This window comes from Cyanistes caeruleus, chromosome 26 (genome assembly GCF_971803275.1).
Source record: "Cyanistes caeruleus chromosome 26, bCyaCae1.hap1.1, whole genome shotgun sequence".
NCBI classification, from domain to species: domain Eukaryota; kingdom Metazoa; phylum Chordata; class Aves; order Passeriformes; family Paridae; genus Cyanistes; species Cyanistes caeruleus.
In genome coordinates this window covers 6097063-6114969 of record NC_141726.1, presented here as the reverse complement: position 1 = coordinate 6114969, position 17907 = coordinate 6097063, and the positions used below count along the sequence as shown (strand labels likewise).

Here is a 17907-nt window from a genome sequence, read left to right as displayed (position 1 = left end):
TCTTGTAGTGAAGAATGTAATTCCTATAGCTTGCTGTTACCCAGAAAAGTTTGGCACAGCAAAGCAAGGAGAAAAGGAAGGGACTGATGTTTTTGTAAAGTAGTTTCTATAGAGCACCCATTATCCAGGACCACACACATTTTTGCACAGTGGGACTTAAGAAAAGGAACCAGCTCCACCAGCACCTGCTTCAGCAAAGCAAAAAACAATGAATATCTGAAGTGCAAAGCTAAATTGCCCAAAATCTAAGCTGGATTTCTCCCTCTTTCCAAAATGCAGAAGATGACAAACTGAATTCTTGACTACACAAATCCATTTTAGGATGAATTTTATCACTGCTGAAGCCACTGGAGCATCCCCAGTTAGTTACAAAAACACCAGCTGGGCCTCTGTAAACCCAGACCACAGCCCAATCACAAGGCTTATATAAATAAATTAGTGCAGTAATTGAAAGCACAGAGTAGATGGAGAAATGCCTCGAGTACAATTCACCTTTCAGAGAAGGTTATATAAGTGTAAAGGAGTGTGGTCTTACTTATCAGACCTGTGAAGTTAAGAATAAGAAGTCTTGAGATGCTTTTGTTCATGTAAAGGTTATAAAACAATGCACAACACATTAAACACTAGATGCTCACTAGCATCTAATATTCAAACCCAAACCCAAGTTTGAGTGTCTTAAGCAACCCAAAATGGTGGGCACTAGTATAAGGGTTTCTCATCCAGATCCTTTCCAGCTTGTTGTATTGCCACAAAGAAATGAATCCCAGGTTTTTTTGAAGAGAAAAAAAAAACCATATTAGACACAAAGCTGTAGAAGGCCTCCCTTCCAAAAGCAACTGAGAACAGCCTGCAGCCCCTGTGAAATTCCAGCCCCAGCAGCCCCACACTGGTTTCAGTTCTTGAACTGGCACTTTTCCCTTGTGTCTTACTGTGCAGCTGATTTCAGGGTGATAGGGCTCATCAGAAATTAAAATTCCTTTGTGGCCTGCAAATACCTGTTCATGCAACAGCTCATTCCTGTACCACACCTCACAGGGAATTTCAATTCCTGTGGCTGCCCCATCCCTGGAAGTGTCCAAGGCCAGGGTGGATGGGGCTTGGAGCATCCTGGGGTAGTGATAGGTATTCCAGCCCATGGCAGGGGGTGGAACTGGTTGAGTTTTAAGGTCTCTTCCAACCAAACCATCCCAGGATTCTGTAGTTTATACCTGATGAATGCTAAACAAATGTGAGCTCAGTCCTCTGTGCTTGTGCCTGTTGGCCATGGAGGATCCAAATGAGCTTGTCTGGATATAGGCAAGCAAATCTCTCATCCTGGACCCACTGTTATGGAGAGCAGCTGAGGACTGTGGGCTGCACATATTATCTGAGCTAAAATAATCTGTGTCAATTCTGTAACACACCCCCAAAAGGCACAAAATAACAGGGTTACTTATTTACCTCTGGCTTGTGGGGTAAAATTCAAACCACCTCTGCCTTCATTTTGTGGTTTCCATTTTCATCAAACTTTGAATAAAAACTAAGCAGCTGAGTACTCATTCAGTGCTGTGGTCATGCCCCTGCAATTATGGCTCGACAGACAATTTCATTTGCAACCACCATTTCCTTCCCTGAATGAGGCCACTTTTAGTCTCAGCCACTGCAGAACCTGTTTGAAAAGTAGGGTTTTCGCCTCTATTTAAGAAGTGAGAGGAATGAGCTTAACCACCATCAAAACACTAAAATATATTTGTTAGAAAGCTCACCTGAACTCCCAAAAATCCAGCAGCAGCAGAGCTGAATTTGCAATCCTGCCATGAGGGTCTTTCCCAAAGTACCCTGAATGCCCAACTGCTTCCTGGGATAAGCTGCCCACAGGGTTTGTGCAATCAGATTAAACTCCATGCCTTCCCTGCTGCATGTTCCAGCACATAAACCAGGCAGCTCTAATCAAGTTCCACACTCAAAGGCAATGCAACATTTCCACTTGAAAAAATATGAGATACAGGAAACCTGTGCTGGGTAGGTGTTGTTATCAACTTACAGAGTCAACACTTTTTAACTGGGAACAGCTCAGCTATTTGGAATTAAAGCACTTTCTGAATCAACACAATGGAATTATATCACTGAATCTATAGGAGCATCAAATTTCACCTTTTGAGGCAGATTTTGCCAAGCAGTTCAGCTGGTTTGAAATTCAGTTGTGGCCTTATTTTTTTTCTTTCACAGACTCACTAGCATAATTTCTAATTATCTCTGATTAAGATATCAGATTTTCTTAAAGAAGCCCTCCTCAGGCAATTATTTTCTCACAGAGCTCCAGCTTTAATAAAAAGGTGCCCAGGCTTTAACTAGAACAACAGAGAAACCAATTCCCCCTACTGATCTGGCAAAGTCTTTGTAACATAAGTGCAGGCAGAGAGGCATCCCATTGTGAAAATAAGCCCATAAAGCTTCTGAATGAGAACATTTCTTTAAGAAAAATAAAAAAATAAATCTTTTGTAGTTCTCATGGTTGTGCACAAAGTTTATGAAGCAGCAACCCTGATTGCCTGGGGATGGTGCTTAGTGCAGACCCACTGGGCTGCAAGTTTGATTTTAATCTCAGGCGGAACTTGTGCTCTTTCAAATCCTCTCAGGTAGGGACAAACGTGGAATGTTTTGAGCTGGAAAGGCCTTTAAAGATCATCCAACTTCAACCTTCCTGCCATAGCAGGGACACCTTCCACCAGACCATGGTCAGCACTTGGCCACTCATCTCTTAGGTTTTGGTCTGATACACTCCTCCAAATAATCTTTAATTAAATCTTAAGTGGGACAATCTTAAAGACAGTAATCTCCTGGAATTCCCCCCAGAACAGGAATGTTTCAGCTCTGTTTTCTCATGACACTCTAACTTTCCATTAGAAATTACATTTTCCAGCCAAGACATTTAGCTGCATTAAGAGCTCAACAAAACCATCAGGGCTTCTTTCCAGCCACAGAAGGACCTCCCACAGTAACTGTGGTTAAAAAAACACCCAACTGAATCGACAAAGCTGTCCTGGTGCCCTGCAGGCAGCTAGCTGACCTGGGCCAGGAGGGCAACCAGGAAAAACTGCTCTTCTCCAACTCTGCAGATTAAATCAAGGGAATCATTGTAACACCAGGCAGCAAAGAGGAGCTTAAAATTAGAGAAAACATCAATGTCTCAAACATTCTCAAGGCACAGCAGCTGAGGAATTGCCTTGGGATGGGATGGGCTGTGCTAACAGGAAGGTTGCTGGACCTGGCTCTACACACCTGGCACGAGGAGCCCCTGGTTGACCAGCAGAGGATTCTCCACAAGAAATGCCTTAGGAGCACTCCAGGTACAACCAGTAGCTCCCAGCCCTTCTGTGTACAGGAACCAGCACACCTAAGTGGTTTGTCAGATCACCTTGAATCAACCCACCAGAGCTACCAAGAATTACAAACATCTCCCAAAGTGATATAACAGGAATCCATTATGACAGAGTCTGTGAGGAGCTTCAGAATAGAATTAAAATGCAATGACAAAAAAAAATTCTTAAAAAATAAGCAGCTTGAACTATAAGCTGACACTTTCTGGTGACTTCTCTTGCACACCAGACTCAGCCCTTCCACTGTATCTAGCAGCTGCGCCCTTGGACATCAGAGCGAGCTCATTTTGTGACCCCATTCCCCAGCACAGTTATCAACCAGCATGAGCTGCTGGTTTGCTCAGCAAACAGGACCTTTTGATAGGTGCCAGAACCAGGAACAGCAGAAAACACACCCCCACTCCCTCCAGCTACATCAGCAGCATTCCAAGCAAGTTCAAAACAAGGTTTCTGGAAAGGGAATTAACTATATCAGAGCAGTAAAACAAAAGAAAAAGAGTGAAATTGAAGGAGAATGTAATCACTTACAAAACGTAATATGGAAAAGGCATATTAAAGAAAAGCATTAAAACTAGCACGACCAAAATGCATACTGAGCCATATAAATGAAACAAAAAGTACTTTGCAAGATTTTTAAGACTTCAAAGGTAGCTGTGAGTGAGCCCAGGAGTTTGAAACCTGCACAGCTATCAGGCAAACACTAGTATAAGCCAACAGCATTTCTGGAAATGTAAAAATACACTGGAATCGGCCAGAGTTGTATTCTTACCTGTACCTGGAAAATTTTCTCATTTTAAATGGAAAATCAGTGAGCAGTGACAGGTGTACTAAAGGGAAACTCAGGTCTGCAATAAAAATGGTACTGAGGAACAGTTGTTCTGCTGTAAGAAGGAACTGAAGCTTGACCCAATCTGACCCAGCTTTGCCCAGTGAATAATGATGCTTGCAGCCATCTGAAGGATTGAGGTGTCCTTCCCCTCTGACACAACTCTGAGCTGGATGGATGATGTCATTCATTTGAAGGCCACAGAGTGTATTTATCAGCCAGCCCTGGGGTTTGCCTATAAATGGAGATTTATTGACTTCATCTGAGGAATACTTCAATTCACAAAGAGGTGCCCACAAAACACAGGGTTTAGATATGTAACATGTATCCCAGAGCACAGGAACTGTAAAACACCCCAACACCAAACACAAACTACAGCAGCTTCCAGAGGGACTTCAGCCCACAGGTATGCACCCTCCCATCCCAACAGCCAAGAACAACACACAGAAAGCTGCAGGAGCTCTGCCAATACTCAGGAATTCAATTCATTGCAAAGTTATTTGCTGGAACCTGTACCTGCACCTCTCTGCAGGCACCAATCTCACAGAGCTCAGCACAGCCCTTCCACATCTGCAACATCACAGCTCTTTCAGGTTAGTCTGACATTGAAACTAAACTGGCAAAACAGCAAAACCTGACAATTTCCTCACGGGAGCAACTCCAGGGCAGGCACCAGGTGAGGGGATGGCAGGCACAGCACCTGCACTGGAACCCCAAAATATCCCCATGCAGTGAGAGATGTGTTCCCCAGCTCTGCGTTCCCTCCTCTCCACCAGAGATCTCACGGAGCAGCTCCCCCAGCCAAAACCAGCCTGGTGCAGAAGCAACTGGTTTGAATCCAGTTCAGTTCCTCAATTTGTTTGTCACATGGGCCACAACCAGTGGTTGCAGAATAAGGGAAGGGAGTGAAAACACAGGACCTGCTCAGCAGCTCCAGCACTATGGGATGTTTACACAGCTGCAGCCCCACACAGGGCTGCAGTGTCTGTCCTCACAGCCAAGGGCTGGGACTGGGCTTGGCAGGCACCAAGTCCGGCTTCCCAGCACCAAAGAAGCTTGAAAAGTCCACCGTGAATGACAGATCCTGCCCACTGCTCTGTCCCTTTTCCCACTGCAAGCACCACAGGGAAGGTGCCACCCCTTATACCCGGTGCTGTTTGAGCCAGGTTGATCACCAGGCCATGAGTACCTACCCTGCTGCTTAATCTCAGCACCTGTGACAAACCAAGATTGCTTACTCATATTTACAAGATGGAGTTCTCTGCTACAAAACTATTCTTAAATTCCTCCAGTACACCTAGAAGCAAAAAAAACCAAAAGACCAATCCCTAAAGCACCAGCTGAACCCAAATCACCAGGATTTGTCAGCCCTAGGTTTTGAAATAAGCAGGACCTCACTGATCGTACCCCAAGGGGAGGCGCTAGCCAGGAATTCCAGTTTAACCAGTTCCATGCTTCCTCATTCCTCCCACTTTCTTGGAACAACAGAAGGCAACAAAACCCTGCCTCCATCTATACCGGAATAAACAATTCATTGCGATGAAAAGCCACCTGCTCCCCCCACACAGTTAAAAGCATTTCCAAATTCCAGCTCTCTCAGCCAGCACAGATGGACACACCAGGCACACAGACACCCGCTTTGCTTCCAGCACAGCCTTTGTGCTGCTGAGACACAAAGCCCGATGGCAGAGGCTGCCTCCATCAGAGCTGTTTTGTTAAGGGATCACGACATAAACCAGCAATCCTCCAGCCACAAAAACAGATCAGACTCACTCCTAGCCCAATTAAATTGCAATCTGCTAAAAACACACAGGCACTCTCTGGCTTTTGGGACCACATCCCTCCACTGGCAGATCACATCCTGAGACCTCACTAATGCATCATCTGCCCCACACGTCCCCAGATGATTAAATTTAACATGCTACAGCTCAGTCATCACCAGAGATTTTCACTTCTTGCACACCCTACTTCAGTCCAGGGCAATGCTGCAGGAGGGAAATAGCGCCTTTGCAAAGGAAGTGACAGTCCCAAGAGCAGGCAATAAAACACTAAAATGGAGCCTGAATTCTGCTTTGCTCATTCCTGCTGGACCTGCCAGGCAGTCCCTCAAGTGTGGTGGCATTCAGGGCAGCCTCGGACTGGCAGCAGGGACGGGGCTGTTCTAGGCCAGCAGACTGCTGAATACTCACTCTGATGCCTTTGCCGAGACAAAATCAGAGGCAGGGGCTGTTCGTGCAGTGCACACTGAGCTCCACAAGCACCAGCCACAGACATCTCCTTCCCTGCTCCCCTGGTTCCTGTGCTGCTCAGCAAGCCTGGCCACCTGCAGAACGCTTCCATTAGGAACTGGCTACTCACAGGACAGATTCCTGCTGTGGTTAATCATTGTCCTCGCAGACCTAAGGCAGATCTGCTGTCCCACAGCTCCTGACACAGCCTCCCACTCACACAGCATTGCCCTGGTGCCACTCTCTCCCTCTTGGCACCCCAAGCACAGGAGAAGATTTCTGAGTGATCATGCTGCCCAATTCTCCCAGTCCCCTCAAGTGTACAGGGATCTATAGCCACAAGATTAATTCATCCTATCAGAACAGCTCAGGAACTGCTTGTGTCATCTCTGGCTTTCAACTTAGCTTTCTTTGAAGACAAATGCTAATATCCTTCAAAAAAAATCCAAATCTGATCCGAAACCAGACTCATCACTGATATGAATCACACTGCGTTATTAACTCTCCTGCCCATCAAAACAGAAATGTCTCACCTTGCAAAACAATTGTAGTGGTTGCCCAGGATCACAGCAGTCTGTCCCATCTGTTAAAAATCTGGGTGCACTGAATGAGAATATTTGACAAGCACTCTGCTGAAAGGCAGCAAACATTTCACCCCACAATGGCTACTCCAGACCCAGACAGGGATTACAGGTAGCTCAGCCAGGTTCCTATCAGCCAGCACAAACAGAGCCCCAGAGTCCCAAGAAAGAATTCCTTTTGAAGACAGAGCTTGTAGGGACACTAAATTCCAGGATCAAGCCTGCAACTCTGAGAAAGCTTCACAAAATCAAGCGTGGAAGAGCTCACACTCCAAACTGGGACAATTAAAAGCAGGGAACGAAGTGTTCCTGCATTCAACACTAACAGAAATGGCAAACAGACCAGGACTTCCACTTTACCTGCACAGTCTGCCTAATGGGCTCAGCTTCTCTGATTTCCAACTCCAAGAGGCACCCACAATAAAACAGGAGCTATTCACTGTGAAGGAGGAGGCAGGAACAGCACCCACAGAGCAGTGCTGGCATCCACCACCCCAGTTCCCCATGCTCTGGATTCCCAGATGTTTTAGTGCTGTATTTTGAGCAGCAGGTTAACCCCATACATGATTCACCTCAGGGACACGGGCAAGAGTCAGCCTGCTGCTGCTGCCCCCCACACACAGCACGATAAACACAACAATTTTCAGCCAGCATCTCAGACTCTTGGCAATGGACACGTTCCCCTCCTGTTCAATGGAAATACATTCCCAACAGATTCCTGTTTCAACTGAAAGAGTTGTCACAAGAAACATGCTGCATCAGAAGTAGAATTTTGGATGACAAGGCTTTATTTGCTTTTAAAGTGCTCACGCTCAAAAGAGGGCAAGGATGAAGAGGGTATGATCAATGCAGGCAAACATTAAACTGTCACACTTCCCCAAAAGCAACCTTAATACCAGCTTCAGATGAGGTTTTGCTGAAGCCAAACTCATCAGCAGTACTGTCAGCCGTGCCAAGGGACTCTCATCCCACTGAGGGACCCAACAGCTAGTGTCCTCCTCCAGAGTCAGTGTTCTGACACCAGAGTAAGGTGACATGTGGCTCAAAATCCACACAAAACCACTACCCACCATGTTACCTTGAGGATGCAATTCAAACCCCTTGCTGCTGGCATTAAGAATGAAAGCTGCTTCCTGCAACAAAGTAACCTTGGAAATGCTGGAGAATTTGAGCTTTCAGTACAACAGGACTAAAGCACAGTCTAAAGAGTGTCCTGGTAACTTATGAGCCAACAGATAATATCAAACCCTGAGGGAAGCATTTGTGGAGCACACAGGAAGACTCAAGTCTACAATCACAGGTTCAATTATCTTAAATGATAATCAAGAGGTAGTAAGAGAAACATTCACATCAACATAAGGAATCCTACTCTGCATTTACTCAGCAGTGCAGCCACACATGACAGGACCAAGCAATGCTCATGACATAATATTAAAAACAGTAGTACTATTAAAATGAAAGAGCTGTTTCAACTCATTACATGCACCAGAAACACAGAATAGCCTTCAATATTATCCCCTATGAAATGACTCTGCTCAGCAAGAACACAGGAATGAATCAGCCACAACATTCATACGAACCCACAATGGACTAAGAGCAAACTCCACCCGCTCGTTAAAGATTTCACTGCTATAGAAACTATGATTAAATACACAGAGCCATGAATCAGCCACCTGAAACAAAGGTACACCTCGGCAGGCACAGCAGCACCCAGCATACTGACATCTCACCCACCAGAATTGTGGCATTATGCAGAAAAACAGCTTTATCCAGACATTTCATCTTTCTTACCTTTGGGGCTGGTTGTTTGAGGGGCTCTCTTGGTTTTGGCAGTGCTTAAAGCTGCACATGCCCCTTACAGGAACAGTAAACAGGCTCCAAAATCCATTTTGTCACAACTGGATAAAGTACCTAAAACCAAAGCTCTGATGCCTCTGGACCAGCTGTGTCCCTGCACTGCAATTCCAATCAAGCCCACAGAAAAGCCAGGAGGAAGATGGCAGGACTTACCAGCAGTTCCTCAGTCTAGTCTCTGAACAAAGTGGATTTAAAAGAGGTTTAATTTTCCCAGAGGCTAATGCTCTCAAATCTAAATAAATCCTCCAAAAGAAGAGATAATCCATAAATTTACTAGTTAAAAATGTTAATGTATCCAGTGCTTATGCAAGGACTGCTGCTTTCCATGCAAGAGTATCACCTATACAATTCCACATTAAAAGAGAAATGGATTTCTGGTAGTTTCTCCCTTTACAAGCTGAAATGTAGCACAGCAGCTTTATAAATCCCACTTCCCAAGAGCAGCAAGAATTTATTGCAGAATCAAGGCAAACTTTTTTTCTAATTCACTGAAAAAGCTCTCAAAAATCTCTCACCTTGCAGAAGAACTTAATACAGAAGCATGCTCAACAGGCAGAAAAACCCTGCCAGGTGTGAAACCTAAATAATCATTTGAATAAAAAAATTGCAGAGGTAAAACTTTAAATTACACATTCACAAAATTAAGAAACAACTCCTTGAACTCAGCTGATGCTGGACTTACCCAACATACCTGCTACTCAAACACTTCCTCCTGTTATTCATATTCTATTTACTGAAGGGCCCACCTACACACCATACGACACAGAGCAGGATGGGGCTAGACCAGTAGAACCTGGCTGCTAATTATGGCTCTTAAGGCTGAGATGAATTAATTTGTCCCTCTAGCTATAAACAGGATGACTACATGCTCACTAACCCCAGGTAATTTTGGAGAGGATCATCAGAGGATGAAATAAGGAAAAAGTGACTTGCCTGACATCAAACACCTCGACAGCAACATAGCTGGGAGCTAAACCAGGCCTCCTGACCATCTGAGCATCCTGATTTTCCCTGGACTTACAGTTGTAAGTAGAGAGAACACAGTCATTAAAATACAGATTGAAGGCTTCATTTGGAGGCAGATGTGGTATAATACTGATTAGTGTAATCACTATTGTCACATTGATTTTGGGGGTCCAGCAGCCTTACAACAATCCTTCATCCCACTTTCCCAGCCTGATATGCTCACAGAGGTTTTTGCAGGTGACCAGACTGCAGCACATTCAGGACACCTCGCACAGCCAGCTTAATAAATTCAACCTGAAAATTCCCCCCCTTTCTTTCCTCCAGATGCGTTTTGTGTAAGCCCATCAATACCCCCAGAGAAACTGGATACTTAACCACCCCAAATGACAGCCTCACTGGCTGAGGGACACAAGAATCCAGCCTGACCTCAGGTATCAGCAACTGAGCAGTCCCTGCATAAACAAAGTCTTCCAGTCCAAGAAAGTTCTTCCCTGCAAACTATCCTCACAGTCAGGAAAAAATCCTATATTTATAATTCAAGTGAAACATAACAATAATAGCAAAACCCCACTTTTTATAATGTTAGGTGCCAGCTAATTGTTTTCCTCAAGTTTTGCCTTCCTGCTCTGGCACTGCTGGCGCTCTGTTAACTGTCTTTACCTTGATCTGAACAGACACAGAAAAGCCAGGTGGCCTGAAGCCATCACTGCCTCCAAAACTGCTGGAAAACAGTAAGAGCCAAGAGAACTGGACACACTCATCTGACAGTTTCACCCAGAAGCAGATACTGCTTCAAGAAGGCGCAGTAGAGCCAGGAGAAATCCAGTTTACAGACACCTGCAATCACAGCGCTTCTCTCCATAACTGTGGGTCTGTTAGAAACTGATTTGGAAGTACAAGACAAAAAATTCTATGACCTTGCTCCCCTCTGGCCCTGATCCACAGGCAGGAGGAACAGGATACAGAGCAAGTCAGGAGCAGGATAGATGCACTAATTTAACTCTCAACGCAAGGTAAATGAAGCTTCTGTGACCCTACAGGTAACATGTCAGTTCTCACCTGCTGCTAATCAACAAATACAAGTGAAGAAGACTTTGCTTCTAATTATTTGTTCTCCTCTGGCATCACACAAACACCCTTTACAAGGGAACAAATCTAGTAGGAGTTGGACTCCATGACCCTGATGGGTCCCTTCCAACTCAGCACATTGCATGATTTTGTAACAGCTCTTTTCCTGCTTCTCCTGTTTCTCACATAGCAGTAAATTACACCTGCTTTGGAACAGACACTAAACTTAATATTGCCAAAAATAAAAGCCCAAATTTACTAGCACAAATCTGACAGCTTATCACTATTTCAGTAATTATCCTCCTCCTCCTCCTTAGTCCCAGCTGATAAAGACAACCTCATCAGCACAAGGTCGTCCATCCAGGAACACGGAGCAGATATTCTGTGGATCCATCCAGATTTCCACTGCCAGCACTGCAGCAGAGCAGCTTTAAAAATGCATTCCCACAGAACCTGAGGCAGCCAGCAAAGACCAGCTCAAATCCTCCTGACTCTGGTTTGTGCTTCAATCCCTGCACAATCCCACTTAAGTCTCCCCTGCACTGGGATACGAAGGCTGGCGGGTGTTAGCTGTACCTGCAAACCTGCTTCCCGTGAATCTTGGCACAAGCAGCATCTTGGCAGCAAACCAGCAAAAACTTTTAGACAGCTCTGGAGAGGAATCGATTACACACCTCCAGCAGAACTTTTGTGCATCTGCAGGGGAGCTCCTGCCAACACAGGAATAACATTGACCAAAGCCCCCGAGCAGCAGGCACAGTGAGAACAGCCAATCCCCCGACCGACAGCAGCGAGCTCAGCTGGTGGCAGACATCCCTGGTTTGATTTGGAGTAGGACAGAAGCATAGTCAAGAGAACACAACCTTCAAAGGCATGTGACTACAGCTGAGTCCCCTGAAAATTTGCATAGTGACATGTTTAGTTCAAAGCTCAAATACTCCAAAGACAACAATCTTTGGCTTTATCCCCCATCCATAAACACCTCTGGAAGCTTCACCTCCATGAGCACAGCCTGAGACACAGCTTGTGACCCCAGCCTCAAGGCCACAACCAGCAATAACCTCTTTTCTTGCTAAGTCACCCTCTGTGACAGTGTTTACCCAGCCAGAGGTCTGAGCATGGCCCACCACTGAACGCTGTGCAGACACCAAACAAGTCAGTGCCTACTAAACCTTGATCCAAGTTTACAAATCAAGGCTTTTCTGTAAGATTAGGACCAAATTTATCTTGCTTGCACCCTTAAAAGCTAAGGGACAGAACTGAGGAAAGAAATGCACATTAAGAGAGGTTCCCCTTTCCCACAGACAAGTGTGAGGTGATGAAGGAAGCCTACGGTTTAAATCAATGGTAGGGATTAATCTTGATGGATTTTAGACAGCTAAGCCTGTGGCAACACAGCTCTAATGAAAGGGTTAACCTTTGGGGCTTGGTTAACTAAAGAAAAACTTTTAGGTACTGGCAGCCAAGAGATTCCTGCTTTTAGCAGCAGCTTTCTGGAGCTGACAGTGAAAAGGTTCAAACCCTCAGGTCTAACAGCACAAACCTTTACTGAAGTCCAGTGATCTTTCCTAAAAGTGCCTCAAAAGGCACTGACTGCACAAAAGTGCCAGGCTTGCACAAATCGACCTCATCAGTATGCACCTTGTTTTGCCCCATGACACTCAGCAGCTGTGGTTAATTAGTCCTTGATAATGAATTGCCCATCACGATTGCACACAGCTGGTAGGTGAGCGATTCCTAACTGTGCTTTGGAACCTGTATGCCAAAAGCACAAACACAAAAGAATAAAGTTAACAATCTGTTTACCCCTTCCCCCACTCCTGCGAAGCTGCTAGCAGCCAAAGGCTTGGGAAAAGAAATAATAAATCTATTTCCAGGCTTCAGCAGAGAGAAACCCTTCAGACTGCTCTCAATTTTCACATCTTTGCCACCAGTGCTTCGTGTTATTTCTCTCAACTCATTCAAGTTAGGAGATGAAGCCCGTTCTTTTGGCTAATAGCATTTAAAGCCCCTCTCTGCAGATAATTAGTCCTCCCTTCCCCATCCCATCCTCAGCAGAAAGAGCAGAGAGTCACCAATAAACAAAGAAATTCAAGCAGCAACAACCAGGGTTATAGCTGAACCAAAGCTGCCTCTCACCTCCCTATCTCAGCACAGCTGAGAATCAAAACAAGTGACACCACAAACAATAGAATGAACACCACAAGAATTTTCAGATTAAGGGCTTCCACATTTTGAAATCAGGAAAATAGCAACTCCTCATCTACAAGGAGCAAAATACCAATGTGTAATTGCTAGATGTTGGAAGGTGATTGCCTGATCACCTTCCAACCCCGACAGATCATCCTGAGTCATTCAAAACAAGCAGAAAAGAGCAAGAATTGGGAAACCTGCAGCCTTTTCCCTCTGATTCCAGGCCTGTCGCCCAGCCACAGGCAAATCACAGCAATCTCCACACCTCAGGTCCTACCAGTAAATCCTCTGGGCAGAGGAAAAAGTAAAGGCAGTCACCAATGGGAAAGCACCTTTGCTGAAGACTGAGAAAATTCTGTATATCTGTATGCCAACTCCTCCTGTGGAATCTGCCCTTGGATTTGGGGGCAGTTTGGAAGGAGTTAAAGCTCCAGCCATGGGGATGAGCCATGCTGGCTGCTGCATTCCTTGCCTAACCATGACCCCAACAGCAGGGAAGAACTAGGAATAGTTATCACCACAGCACTGACACGTCAGCAAGAGCGACTAATTAACTGATAAAAATAGAACTCTGAAAGGGCTTTTTTCCACTCCACACAAAGCCTAGGCCAAATGCTGCCACTATTGTACATCCATTAGTTTTCCAAGGGCTCCAAACTTGCCAGCAAAAATTAAAAACATTCTCACACTCAGAAAAATAAACCTACATGGCACTTGTATGCAGAAAATCACTGCTAAAGAAAATTAGGGAACTGATTATGAACAACCATCTCCACTCCAACCTTAATGGATGCAGGAGCAAGATGATGTCTTTGCCCCCAACAGCCCTACCAACTTTCCTGCAGTCCAAAGTTCTGGTTTTGCCTAAAAAATGACGTGTTTTGAAGTAACCCAAATGATCCCAAGGATATCTGCAGCTTTCTTCACTCATGATATCACTGAGACCAGCCAGAAAAACCCAGTTCTGTTTTAAGTCCCACCCAGACACAGGTTTTGTACAGCTTGTAACTGAATATTCATCACCAGCTAATAAACCTGCATGAACCACAGTCTCAGCGATTTTTAATACATATAATGCTCCAACACATGCCAAACGCAATGAAATTGGATCAAAATAGAAGCCAGTTGTTTAAATACAAGTGATTTGGCTCTCAAAACTGTCATCAAATTAAACTGGAAATCAAATTAACCAGTGACTGAATGAAGTAGAAGGCAGTATAATCACAGATCACTGATCCAGCAGCATGAAAACAAGGATGCAATCACATTCCCCTTGTTTGTGGCACTGTCCCATGCTCCCAATAGGACTCCCACTCCATTTCCCAGGGCTTGAGTATGCTCAGTACCTCAGACACAGCTCATTTCTTGGTAATCCAGAAAGAAAATGTTCCTTGCAAAAACACTGATACATTATCAGATAACAGAGTACCACCTGTGAAAGGACACACTGACACATTAGAAACCACCTTGACTTGGGACAGAAAAATGCAGTCATTCCCAGCACTGTTGGCAAGAACAGGTTTGAACCTACTCTGAATGAGAAAGGGGTTTTGTTGCCATCACTGTCCAGATATTCAGCTTCAGCTGCTGTAACTGTGCCAGTCCCATCCCTCACAATTGGCCTCATTTTGGCTCTATTTTGCCTGTTTTTGTAGTCTTCACAAAAAGGAATTTAAACTATGTAAGTTTATGATTTTAGGTGCTGTCTACTCTTAAAAGCAATTTGGATTTATTTAAAAGGTCTGTTTGAAGAGCATCAGACATTCCTGAGGAAATCACAGCAGGGAAAGGAATCTAATTACACTCCTTTGCATCTTCCGTAGCACATCAAACTAACTCAGCTGAACATCCTTTATCCACCAAGAGTGGAAACTTCATCAGTCCCCTTCCCTGATTCTGCACAAGATTTGCTTTTGAGAAACAGGAACATCACAAAACTTAAACGTTTAACACTCACTCCTGTACAATTCCAGGTGTCTTTAAGCAATAAGGAAGAAACTACAAGGAGAAGGCTCCTAGGAACTCTCACTACAGCCTTCCAATACTTGAAGGAAGATTATAAAAAGGAGAGTGATTTTTTATAAAGGCAGAAAGTGATAGGACAAGTGGAATAGTTTTAAACTCAACAAGGAGATTTAGATGGATATTGGGAAGGATTTCTTCCCTGTGAGGGATGGGGAAACCCTGGCACAGAGGCTGAGAAACTGTGTCTTCCCCTGCATCCCTGAAGTGCCCAAGGCCAGGCTGGCCAGGGCTTGGAGCAGCCTGGGACCGTGGAAGGTGTCCCTGCCATGGCAGGGGTGCTACAGGAGCAGCTTTAGGGTCCCTTCCAACCCAAGACATTCTGGGATTGTCTGACTCCCACTTCTCTTTCTAGGTTTGTGGAAGCAGCATTTAAAGATCCTAAAGCTAGAGGAGCTTTATAGTTCATTTCATATAGTGCTCAGCTGAGCACCTTCGCACATAATTTACTTTTTTTGCAGTATTTCAGCGCCAGAGAAGGGCACCAATCCCTCGCCTACCTCCACCTGGACAAACACAACCCAGTGCAAGACACAGAGGTAAATAATTCATCTGCGTGTAAACAGAGGGAAAGAACAATTAAACCAGAAAGCTCAGCGGGGACGTTTCAAATTTCAGTCAACATTAAGGCAGGAGAGATCAAACAAAGAAATACCAACGGGGCCGCCTCAGAGGGAACTTTGGGGAAGCTGGAAACACTCAGGGCAAGGCACAGGAGGGCAGCAGGGACGAAAAGCCGGGTTTTATTGTAGTCCCAGCCCAAGCCGTTCAGGGTTTCCGAACTGTCCTTCGGAGGACAGGGGCGAACAGGGACGAGAAGTGCGCTTGTTGTGTTTAGGAGCTGCGGGGTGTGTGAGCCGCGGTGGGCTTGATTCCCGTGGAGCCTACACAGCTCCCGCACAGCCCCGGCCCTCCCGCGGCATCTCCGGGGTGCTCCCGCTTCCCCTCAGTGTCCACCCCGGTCCCGAAGCGCTGCCCCCGGGCAGAGGGTTCGGCAGGGCCGAGCCGGGGTTCTCCGGAGCCGTCCTTCCCCCGGCGGGTTCCCGGCCGTACCGGCGCTCCCGGTCCCCCGCCCGTCCTTACCTGCCGCCGCCGCCGGGCCGCGCCGCCGGAAGTCGCGCGCACGGCATGCCGGGAGATGTAGTGCGGTGGGCGGAGACAGGCCCCGCGCGCGGGGCATGCCGGGAGGTGTAGTGCGGCGGGCGGAAACACGCCCCGGGGGGACACGGCCCCGGAACCGAGGCCGCTCGGAGCGTGGCTTTGGGGTCAAGGGACAAGCGGGGATTTGGGGTGGGGGATGATGGGGTGCTGGGGGAGGCTGGAGGGAGGCTCTGAGGCCAGGGAGTGACTGATCACGGGGGTTTGGGGTGAGGAGTGCTGGGTCAGGGCGGGACTGTGGGGCTTTGGGGTGGGGGTTGCTGGGAGTGTGGGGTGAGGCTTTGGGGTTGTAAATGGAGGCCTGTGGGGGGTTGCGATAGGGGGTGATGGCATGCTGGGGTTGTAGGAATGGGGCTTTGTGGTCAGAGGGTGACAGGCAGGGGGGTGATGGGGTGTTGGCAGGCCTGAGATGAGGCTTTGGGTTTGCCCGCAGAAGCTCGAGATGATGCCCTGGGTTACCTCAGAGGTGGATTTAGCCTTTAACACCCCGGGAAATCTCACCCTGAAAGTCGGAGGGCTCCCCCAGGCACCACAGCGCGGTCCGGGGCAGGGGTGGAACGAGAAGCGCTTTCAGGTCCCTTCGGACCCAGAGCGTTTTGGGATGCCGAGGCTGACAGCGGCTCTTCCAGCGCTGCGTCCGTGGCTCCCGGCGCCTCCCGGCCGGGAAAGCCGCGAGGGTCGGTGAGTCCGGGGACACCGAGCAGCCCCGAGCCCCGGGCCCGTCCCAGCTGGGCTCCGTTACTGCCCGTTCCCAGCCCAGCGCCTGCAGTGTCTGCTTGCTTCTGCAGGGAATGAGCTGCCCACACTCAGGGCACCCACATTTCTCATCTCCAGCCCCACGTGCACACAGCGAGGGCAGCTCCGCCCCAGGAATGCCGACTTTGCAAAAGCACTTTGGGTTCCGTCAGTCTTGAAAGCGCTCCTTCAGCACAGATTATTATTATTATTGTTATTATTATTACTACAACTATTATTTCCTGTTGCTTTGATGTGTGTTAAACACCACTAACACGTTATGTTTTTAAATTGAGGGCAATTGTAGTGAAAAAAAATAGCATCTATTGGAATCATAACTATCAGCTACAGGTAGGGAGATTATTAACACACCTGCCCTGCAGGACAACAGTGAAAGCTGTGGATAAACTATATATATGTACACAAATTGCAGGCTTTGGTTACGCACCAGACAAGGAATTTATTGGTTTATAATTGTGACCAACTGAAAAAACAAAGGTGGTTAAAGTGATGCAATGACCCAGGTTATGAGCTAAAGGAGATCCCAGGGCTGGCTCAGCTCCCCAGTGTTCACACAGTGTTCTCTGGTACTACAGGGTGACACCCTAAAAGTACAGCATTTTGTGGGGGCTCTGCTGTTATCTCCACCAGGAACTCTGGCACAGCCAGCAAAGCCCAGGGAGCCCTGTACTCCTGCCTCAGTTTCCCCCCCAAAAAGCTGCCCTCAAACCTCTTTTCCCCAAAATAGGCTCTGCCCTATAAACTCCCAGCAAACTCTCACCAAGCCTCCCTTCTAGCCCCACTGCCCTCCAGAGCCTGCTCAGAGGGGCAGCATGGCAGCTCCTCCATGGCTGTGGGGGCCAGGGGGTCCCAACCAGCCCAAGCCAGGATCTGTCTCCTCAGGCACACAGGGA

The 17907-nt window shown here is 46.6% G+C and overlaps 1 protein-coding gene and 1 long non-coding RNA gene across 23 annotated transcripts in view; one reads left to right on the top strand and one right to left on the bottom strand.

Annotated features, from left to right (window-relative positions):
• PHACTR4 (phosphatase and actin regulator 4) overlaps positions 1–17051 on the bottom strand; it is a 62275-nt gene extending 45224 nt beyond the window's left edge. For 4 of the 22 annotated variants that reach the window (XM_086863793.1, XM_086863779.1, XM_086863786.1 and 1 more), the window contains exon 1: positions 16184–16267. The gene's annotated coding sequence lies outside the window, so the exon portion shown is untranslated. Of the gene's footprint in view, positions 1–4835; positions 5015–6374; positions 6582–12428; positions 12549–15755; positions 16158–16183; positions 16298–16759 lie in introns of those variants that run through there. The other 18 variants (XM_086863783.1, XM_086863770.1, XM_086863778.1 and 15 more) reach the window with 15 other exon arrangements.
• Positions 16852–17236, top strand: LOC147649295 (uncharacterized). Its single transcript, XR_015279432.1, has 2 exons — positions 16852–16939; positions 17047–17236. It is a non-coding gene; the product is annotated as an uncharacterized LOC147649295 (long non-coding RNA).
• Positions 17237–17907: the final 671 nt, after the last annotated feature.